The sequence below is a fragment of the Electrophorus electricus genome, chromosome 11 (assembly GCF_013358815.1).
Source record: "Electrophorus electricus isolate fEleEle1 chromosome 11, fEleEle1.pri, whole genome shotgun sequence".
NCBI lineage: Eukaryota > Metazoa > Chordata > Actinopteri > Gymnotiformes > Gymnotidae > Electrophorus > Electrophorus electricus.
Window position 1 is genome coordinate 16,548,982 of NC_049545.1, and position 9,569 is coordinate 16,558,550.

The 9,569-nt window shown below is 42.0% G+C and overlaps 1 long non-coding RNA gene across 1 annotated transcript; it reads right to left on the reverse strand.

The window, feature by feature from the left end:
* Positions 1 to 786: 786 nt before the first annotated feature.
* LOC118242227 lies at positions 787 to 3,853 on the reverse strand. The gene is made up of 4 exons (XR_004776678.1): positions 3,533 to 3,853; positions 3,306 to 3,432; positions 1,001 to 1,082; positions 787 to 816 (listed from the first exon to the last, which is right to left on the reverse strand). It is a non-coding gene; the product is annotated as an uncharacterized LOC118242227 (long non-coding RNA).
* Positions 3,854 to 9,569: the final 5,716 nt, after the last annotated feature.

Consider the following 9,569-nt stretch of genomic DNA (forward strand, 5'->3'; position numbering starts at 1 on the left):
GGGCACAGAAGATTAATTGATGAGGAGAGTGCAGAAATGAAAGAATTTGTAACTGTATCTAAAGAGAGAGAAGATAGAGAGTCAGGGTGAGGAAGGGTGGACAAAAGAAGTAAGGGAAGAGGGAGTTATGGAGTGCAGATTATGATGGAAGGAGGAGGAATATGTTGGAGAGGACTGGATAAAAAGAGAAGGAAGGGAAAGCGAGAAGGATAGAAAGTGATGGTCCGAGAGGTGGAGGGGGGTGACTGCAATGTCTGATGTTGTGGTGGTATGGGTGAAGATCAGGTCCAGAACATTGCCTGCTTTGTGAGTCGGAGGAGAGTGGTTGAGGGTGAGGTTGAATGTTGTCAACAGCGGAAGGATGCAGGAGGAATGCAGCTTGTCTGATGGAAGGTTGAAGTCACCAAGGAGAATGAGTGGATTTCCTTCAATAGGGAATTGACACAGGAGGATGTCGAGCTCATCAATAAAGTGATCTAGGGAACCTGGAGGGGAGTAGATGACAGTGATAAGAAGTTTGGTGGGGAAAGACACTATAATGGTATGAAATTCAAAAGAGGAGATGGAAAGAGTAGAGAAGGAAAGTGGAGTGAAACGCCACTCTCGAGACAATAGTAAACCTGTGCCACCACCCCTGCCGAGACGCCTTGGAGAATGGATAAATGAAAAGGCAGAGGACAGGGCAGCCGGAGTCACCGAGTTCTCAGGGGTGATCCATGTTTCTGTCAGGATCCAGGAAGTGTAGGAAGTGGAGGGATGCTAATGCTGAGATGAAGTCAGCCTTCTGGACAGCAGATTGGCAGTTCCAAAGCCCTCCTGCAAACACAATATGTGATGGTCTGAAGCGTTGTGAGTCAGTGAGGTTGCTGAGATTGCAACATCTGTGATTGTGTCAAGGAGATCTGTGGGATATGTGGACAGGAATTGTGAAGCACATTTCAGATGCTTGATTTGTGGATGTATGAAATAAAGGATTGAGATAATATGAGAAGGTACTTACCTGAGTTTGTGAAGTCCTGTAGTTGAGATGTAGCTGGACTGATTGAGAACACCACTAAACCTCCTCCAGATGTCGAGTTGTCCTAATAATAGATGTATGTGTTTTGAAACTAAGTAACGATGAGAAGGTTGACATATAAAACCTTTGATTGCATGCTTTCATTTTTAATTGAACGTAACAAACATATCCTCTTTTGCTAAAAGTATGCTAATAAAACCATAATCCATTCTAGCACTCTATTCACTGTGTTTCAATCATTTCGCCATGACTGATTGTCTGCTGAAAAATATTTACTACACTCCTTCAAACCCGGGATCCTCTGGAGGGGTCGAGAGTCTGCAAAGGTCCGTGGTGGATGAAATGGGTAAACAGGTTGGCGATAAGGAAATCAAAAATTGGTTAGCAGCTCAGGATGCGTACACACTACATAAACCAATCTCTGTGAAATTTAAAAGAAACGGAGTCATTGTAAAAAACAGATGAACAATGGCAGGCCGATTTGGTGGACAAGACCAACATAGCGGAACATAATGGGAACAGGAAATTTATGTTAACGTGTATAGATATAATTTCCAAGTATGCTTGGGTACGCGTGATGAAAAACAAGACAGGTGCCAAGGCTACCAAAGCCTTTGTATCGATTCTAAAAGAAGGCAGAGTTGCTAAAAAACTTCAGAATGATGAAGGGAAATAATTTTTTAATAAAAGTTTCAAAACATTAATGAAAAAACATAATGACAATCACTTTGCTACCTGGACGGGGCAAAAAGCATCAGTGTGTGAATGGTTCAACAGGATGTTGAAAAATAGAATGTGGAGTTACTTCACAGCTGTCAATACGAGAAAATATATCGATGTACAGGACTTGCTTCATGCTTATAACAACAGTTATCACAGTAGTATTAAAATGAAACCCGTTGAAGTGAAAGAAGGAAATTCCTTCATGGTGTTTAAAACCTTGTATGGGCTGTTGCAACCGAAAAAGGTGGAAAAACTAAGATTGAAGTTTAGAGTCAGTGATACAGTCAGAATTTCATGATTAAAACGACAGTTTGAGAAAGGGTATGAGCAGAACTTTACAGATGAATATTTTTACCGTTTCTGAATGTCTAAGGAGAGACCCTCCCGTATACAAATTTCAGGATATTGATGGAGAAAATATAGATGGGACCTTTTATGAACAGGAGGTACAAGATTATAGTGGGAAAAGACAAAGCCTTTAAAATAGAAAAAATGATATCTGAAAAAACTAGGAACCGAAAAAAGATGTGCTTGATCAAGTGGGTTGGGTGGCCCAATAAATTTAACTCCTGCATTCCGGCCGAGAACATCCTTAACATTGTGAAAGGTTAAAAGGGGGGGTGCTAAATCAAAATGAAATTATAATCCGATCACCATGGAAGAGAGCGGATTCCACGTGACTCTACCGAGCAACGCCTCCAAAGATATTTACCCCGATAATAAGATTTTGTGCTACACAAACAAATTTCTGAAGTCTATAGAGTTGATGGGGGGATGGGAGGTCACACTCACCGAGGTACAATACCCACACACAGTACTCGCTGAAGGAGCTGGACATGGAAAGTGTCTTTTTTGTTAAACTCTCTGCAGAAGGAGAAAATGGTATGGTATTTCTGAACCAAGGGTATTATAATAGTATAGAACATCTGGTTAAGGAAATTAATAAGGAGATAAAAAGTTTCTCTCTTGATCTAAAAATCGATTACCAACCCGTGAAACACAAAATTCGCCTGACAACTAGCAAACCCTATTCGCTATGGACTCAAGGAAACCTTTGACTCATTCTGGGGCTGGATCATAAACCTCTCACACGTGATGAGCCAGAAGCACCGTTCCCCGCCGACATTCACGCGGGGTTTTACACCATGTTCATATATACAGATATTATACAATATCAGAGAGTAGGGGACAGTTTTGTTCCTTTGCAGAGATGTGTATATATAACTGGGAAGAACAACAAAATCGTCACTTTAACGTACGACAAGCCATACTGCGTACCTGTTAGCAAATCTCTCATAAGCGATATTACCACTGAGGTGAAATCTGATCAAAACGTTCATATACCCTTTCTGTATGGGAAATTTATGGCAAAGTTTCACTTTAGACCCAGTGGTATATTCAATGCGCTATAAAGGATAGCTGTACACATTATTAAAATAGGTATCTCTATAGCAAAACCTCATTTAAAATCTGTCGCAAAAGGAATTGTAAATGACATGGTAAGTAATATTATCACTCGTCAAACGCATGCGCAAAAGGGTCAGGACTAGCGGCTATCGCTTACAAGAACGCTAGACGTCCTCCAGGTAGGCGTGCTGTATCCATAAATAAAAATCATAAGATCACCAAGAGTAAAGTCAGTGTGAAGAAGAACAGACGAAGAAGTAACAAGCGTTCTTCATCCTCTTCCTCTAACAAACGAAGAAAACAGAACATATTCTAACGTTATGGCCTTCCTGCATAGTCTGTCGACTGAGTGTACCAAGTCGGAACTAGACATTTTAACATTACCTTACACCCAAATGAGTATCGAAAAGTACACATACGTAGAAATCCCACTGCTTTCAGCCATTACCGACAGTTCTCTGATCGAATTATATGTGGCAGGCAATGGTGATGATTATCTGGACTTGAATAACACCGTTTTGCATCTAAGATGTAAAATCATAAACCTTGACTAACGATTGCTAATGATGCTAAGGTCGGCGTGGTACACTATCCTATAGCGTCTCGTTTGCAACGAGAGAAGCGAACGCGCTGGATTTCGTTTACACAAACATTTCCGGTGCGTACCGGGCGGAGCCACGCCCCCACCTCGGATACTCTGACCACATGTCTATAATGTTGATTCCTGCCTATAAACCGATCGTCAGACGCTCGAAACCGCTTCTGAAGCAGGTGAGAATCTAGCCAGCAGGAGCCATCTCTGCTCTTTAGGACTGTTTTGAGCAGACGATTTGGATCCTGTTCAAGGAGGCTGCTACTGACGGTGGCACTGTTAATCTGGAAGAGTATACAGCATCAGTGACTGGGTACATCAGCAAGTGCATTGATGATGTTACTGTCTCCAAGACCATCACCACATGCCAAAACCAGAAGCCATGGATGACTGCTGAGGTGCGCATGCTACTGAGGACCCGTGACTCAGCCTTCAGAACAGGTGGCTCTCAGGAAAACGAGCCAAACTGTCACATGCGATCAGGGAAGCAAAGCGTGCACACGCACAGAGGATCCATGGACACTTCAAAGACACTGGTGATACACGGCACATGTGGGAGGGCATTCAGGCCATTACTAACTACAGGAAAACATCACCTTCCTGTGACAGTGATGCCATCCTCCCAGATGCATTGAATGACTTCTATGCACGGTTTGAAGCACAGAACAACGTTGCAGCAGAAAGGTCCAGCCCTCCGCAAAATGACAAGGTGCTGTGCCTGACGGCGGCTGATGTGAGGCATACTCTGCGTGGAGTTAACCCACGGAAAGCTGCTGGACCAGACAACATCCCGGGTCGTGTGCTCAGAGAATGTGCTGACCAGTTTGCAGACGTCCTGACAGACATCTTCAATATCTCTCTGAGCTGCACCGTGGTCCCAACATGCTTCAAGACCACCGCCATCGTCCCCGTGCCTAAGAAGCCAACGGTGTCGTGTCTCAACAACTACCGTCCCATCGCACTCACATCCATCATCATGAAGTGCTTCGAGAGACTCGTCATGAGACACATCAAGACCCAGCTTCCCCCTTCTCTGGACCCCCTGCAGTTCGCGTACCACCCCAACTGCTCTACAGATGATGCCATCTCTACCACACTTCATCTGGCACTCACACATCTGGATAAAAAGGGCACCTACGTAAGAATGCTGTTCATAGACTTCAGTTCAGCATTCAACACCATTGTTCCTCAGCATCTGATTGGAAAGTTGAGATTACTGGGCTTGAACACCTCCCTCTGCAACTGGATCCTGGATTTCTTGACTGGTAGACCTGTTTGTCTGGATTGGGAGCAGCACTTCCAACACCACCACACTGAGTACTGGTGCTCCCCAGGGCAGCGTACTCAGCCCTCTGCTGTTCACACTGCTGACTCATGACTGTGCAGCGATGCACAGTTCGAATCACATCATCAAGTTCGCTGATGACACGACCGTGGTGGGTCTCATCAACAAAGACAACGAGTCAGCATACAGAGAGGAGGTGCGAGAACTGGTGAGCTGGTGTAAGGTCAACAACCTGTACCTGAATGTTGACAAGACAAAATAAATGGTTGTTGATTTCAGGAGAGCAAGGCGAGATCACTCCCCGCTTGCCATCAACGACTCCTCAGTGGAGATCGTCAAGAACATCAAGTTCCTTGGTGTTCACATAGTGGAGAACCTCACCTGGACCCTGAACACCAGTTCCATCACCAAGAGAGCCCAGCAACATCTTTACTTCCTTCGGAAGCTGAGGGAAGCCCATCTCCCATCACCCATCCTCACTACCTTCTACAGAGGTACTGTAGAGAGCATCCTGAGCAGCTGCATCATTACCTGGTTTGGGAACTGCACCGCCTTTGACCGCAAGACCCTCCAAAGAATAGTGAGAACAGCTGAGAAGATCATTGGGGTCTCTTTTCCCTCCATCACGAACATCTACATAACACGCTGCATCCGGAAAGCCACCAACATTGTGAAAGACCCCACACACCCCTCACATGAACTGTTCACCCTTTTGCCATCTGGAAGAAGGTACCGCAGCATCCAGTCCCGCACCTCCAGACTGTGCAACAGCTTCTTCCCAGAAACCATTAGACTCCTGAACTCTGGCTAACTCCAATTCCAATTCAGATTCCAAAATTGGCACTTCTATACATGCTTATAGACAGTCTCACACACACACACACACACACACACACACACACACACACACATACATACGTACATACATACATACATACATACATACATATCTATACACACACTCACACATTGTTTTGCATCGGACTAGTGCTGAAGTCAAACCTCACACAAATAAACTATGCACTCCTGTTGCAGTCTTGCACATTATCCTACTTGCTGCTAGAGTACTGTACTAAACCAGCACTGTACTCTGAACTGTTCTGGCTGCTACTGGTGACTGCTATGTTCAGGGTAGCATGTCACTGATTGCTACGCACAACTCGCTTTACATATGCCCAGTACTGTGTACTGTACTAAATTGCACTGTCGACTCATTTTGTATTTGTCCTGTCCTGTATTTATTATTGTTTATTTAATGTTTATTTAATGACATTTTGCACTATATTGGACTGTTTGCACTTGTGTAGCATGTTGTCTGTTGCACTGTTGTTTTTATGTTGCACCATGGTCCTGGAGGAACATTGTCTCGTTTTTGTTGTGTACTTGTATATAGCTGAAATGACAATAAAACCTCTTGAACTTGAACTTGAACTTGACTCTGTTTTCACAAGTGGATGTTATGTTGGGTGACTGTCTCATCAGCCAAACGAGTGACATGTACCTCTACAGAGCCGTCATTGAATGTCTTTTGAATTATAGTAGGGACACCCTGGAAACAGTTTTCTGCCGGGTTGTTATACAGAGACACGTCATGACATATGGAGTCTACGGACCCGACAGGACGTAACCTCAGACTCAGGACCAGAGCCGCTTTCAGCGACGAAAGTAAAAACTAAATGTAAAAATGTCCATCAATCGGCAAGAATACGCTGCTTGGTGGGGACCACCACCACCATGTAGCATAACTGTATATATATAGAGATATTATATTACCACCATGCAACATAAAAACTGTAAATATGCCATTTTACAAAATGGATCTGTACATTCTGTACATTGTGTATATAATATATACACACAACCATATACATTGTACATTGTGTATATAATCATAATATACATATATTGTACATATATTATTAATATATTTTTGTACATATATAGAATATATATTTCTCTATGCACCCGTTTTCTTTTTCCTCAGTTTGGAGAGAGCACTCTCAACCATTTCACTGCGAGTTATACTGTGTATGACTATGTATGTGACAAATAAACCCAACTTGAACTTGAACTTGAACTTGCTGGATATACCCTTATAGCTTTTAATCCATCCCCAGATGATTATTGCGGGCAGCATTTGTCGTTAATAAAGTCGGGAAATATGAGACTGGAACTCATATTTAAAGACCCGCTCCCGAAGACCATAAATCTCATTGTCTATGCCAATTTTGACAGTATTTTGGAAATTAACAATCACCGCAACATACTCATCGATTGTCAATAAAATAAATAACATGGACCCCAGAGAGCTCATAAATGTAATGAGAAACTGTCGTGATCTGGAGAGGATCTTTTGCGATGTGGTTCCGTGCGACCAGCTGCCCAGGGTCAATCAAGTCCTACATGGGCGATCCTTTAACGGTTATTCCTTTGAAAATAAACTCTCCTTCATCGTTCCACGATGCTACATCACCGGATTTTGCGATTTTGTCCATGGTGTAGGAATCATTTTTTCTAGCTCTCGTAGGGACATTACCTATAACCTCTTTAGCAATTTCGTTCTCAACCATTCGACCGGCTTCTTCATTTACCCCGGTCAACGGCTTATTTTCAGGTTCGGCGGGCAGAGATAGGGTCACTCTAGCCATTTCTTCTTCACCACTTTTAACTATATTTAAAAAACTTACAACAAAGTTTAGCCTTTTCATAAGGGTCCAAGTTAGACCTGGTTAAAATGTGTCGCATCATTTCATCTAGGTCGTTTTCCACGGTCTGTCTTAAATTTGTTTTATCGGACGCGAAGTTTTTCCATCTGATGATACGGTACCAAATACATCTTCTCGGCAGTATCCATTTTAATCTTTGCGCGATGTTATCAAACTGCTTATAAAGGGTACAGCAACGCTAAGCAAGGATAAGAGGAACCCTCCGGACTGATTAATAGCTTTTCTCTTTGTATCTATAGGCGATCTTTTATTAGCAAAAAGTTTTATCCCCTTTAATGTCTTTTCAAAAGCTGATACTGACGAGCCGTCAGAGGGATGTTACCACGGAGTAGATTAAAAGCCAGTTCGCAAATGGAAAGTATGAGATCCGCCGACACCTTGCATAATATAACCTTCCTCTGCTGGCGGGGTGACTTATAAAAGGTATTCAGCATCGTTAGATTTGACTTTAGTCGTGTAGACATTTTTAATAATTTTATTTATTTATTTATTTATTTATTTATTTATTTATTTATTTAATATTTTAAAGCTTTTTTCTTAGGAATGTACACCGCAGGGGTCTCCCAGGAAAACACACTTGCCCTAAGACGAAGGTCTTCTGGTGTCTGAGCTTTCAAGTCAACAAATAAATACCTATAAAGTCTAGAGCTGGCGTCTTGAAAACATTCCACAAAATATTTGGCATTTCCCAGATACATCTGACGAGCCATTACGCTGACCTGTGACTTGTCTCTAAGGTTCTTAAATAAAATCATGTAGTTTGCGTTCAGGTTGATAGTTCTGCTGATCTTTTCCTGAAAATACAGATTCTGTACCAAATACAATACACATACAATACACTCAGATGTATCATACAATACACTCAGATGAGTATAATTTGTAAAAGCCTTTTATACTTCTTCGTTCTTACTAGTGTTATTCATCAAATCGTCTAGAATTAGTTAGTCTTGCTGAGGGGAAACAGTTCATCATCACACAAAGATTCTGGTATTCCCTGAACAAAATTAATGTTTATTTTGTTCATCAGCTCATCATACAGAGGTTGCCAAAAATAAATACAAATCTTATATAAATACAAATCTATTATATAATCAGATTCTTAATATCCATACAACAGAGTCCTGAAATCGGGCAACAAAACACATTTGTTATAAACAATCCTGAATCTTTTAATTTGTGATTTGTTTTTCAAGAGAAAGCCCTTTTTATCTCTCATGATTTGATTGTGGGTGGTCGTAAGTACTCTAGTCTGATCACCATTTTTCACACATTCCTCAACCAGTTCTGTCAGAGATTTCAGGTTTACAAGTTTAGCATTTGAATGGTTTAAAGTGATACCTTTGGCTTTCATTGTTGTTTTACCTTTGAGAGTCCTATACCCGTATACCCTCAGGTCCTGAGCTGACAAATTCTACAATCTCGTCACCACAGTCCAACTCACTTGAAAGACCCCCCCCCCCCCTCCCCAGGTAATCGCCCAAATGCGGTATCCAATCACCTTGACGACTTTTGAAGATGATGCTATCCATGTCTGTGTACAAGCAATGGTCTTGTAAATGATCTATCAAATTTTACAGTTCGAGCCTAGCATACACGGTCATAAAAATACCTATGAACATGTTAGCGTACCCTGGTTTATAGCACCTGATGTCCTTGTGACACCACTGCACCATTGCCACCTCATCGTTCAGCAAAGATAAATGACTTACATCGTACAGGTTTGAGAACATGTACTCTAAAAACTCATCTGGATCTCTGATCAAAACCGTGTTTGACCTTTCTTTTTTTTTGACACATAATACCCCACAAAGAATTCAT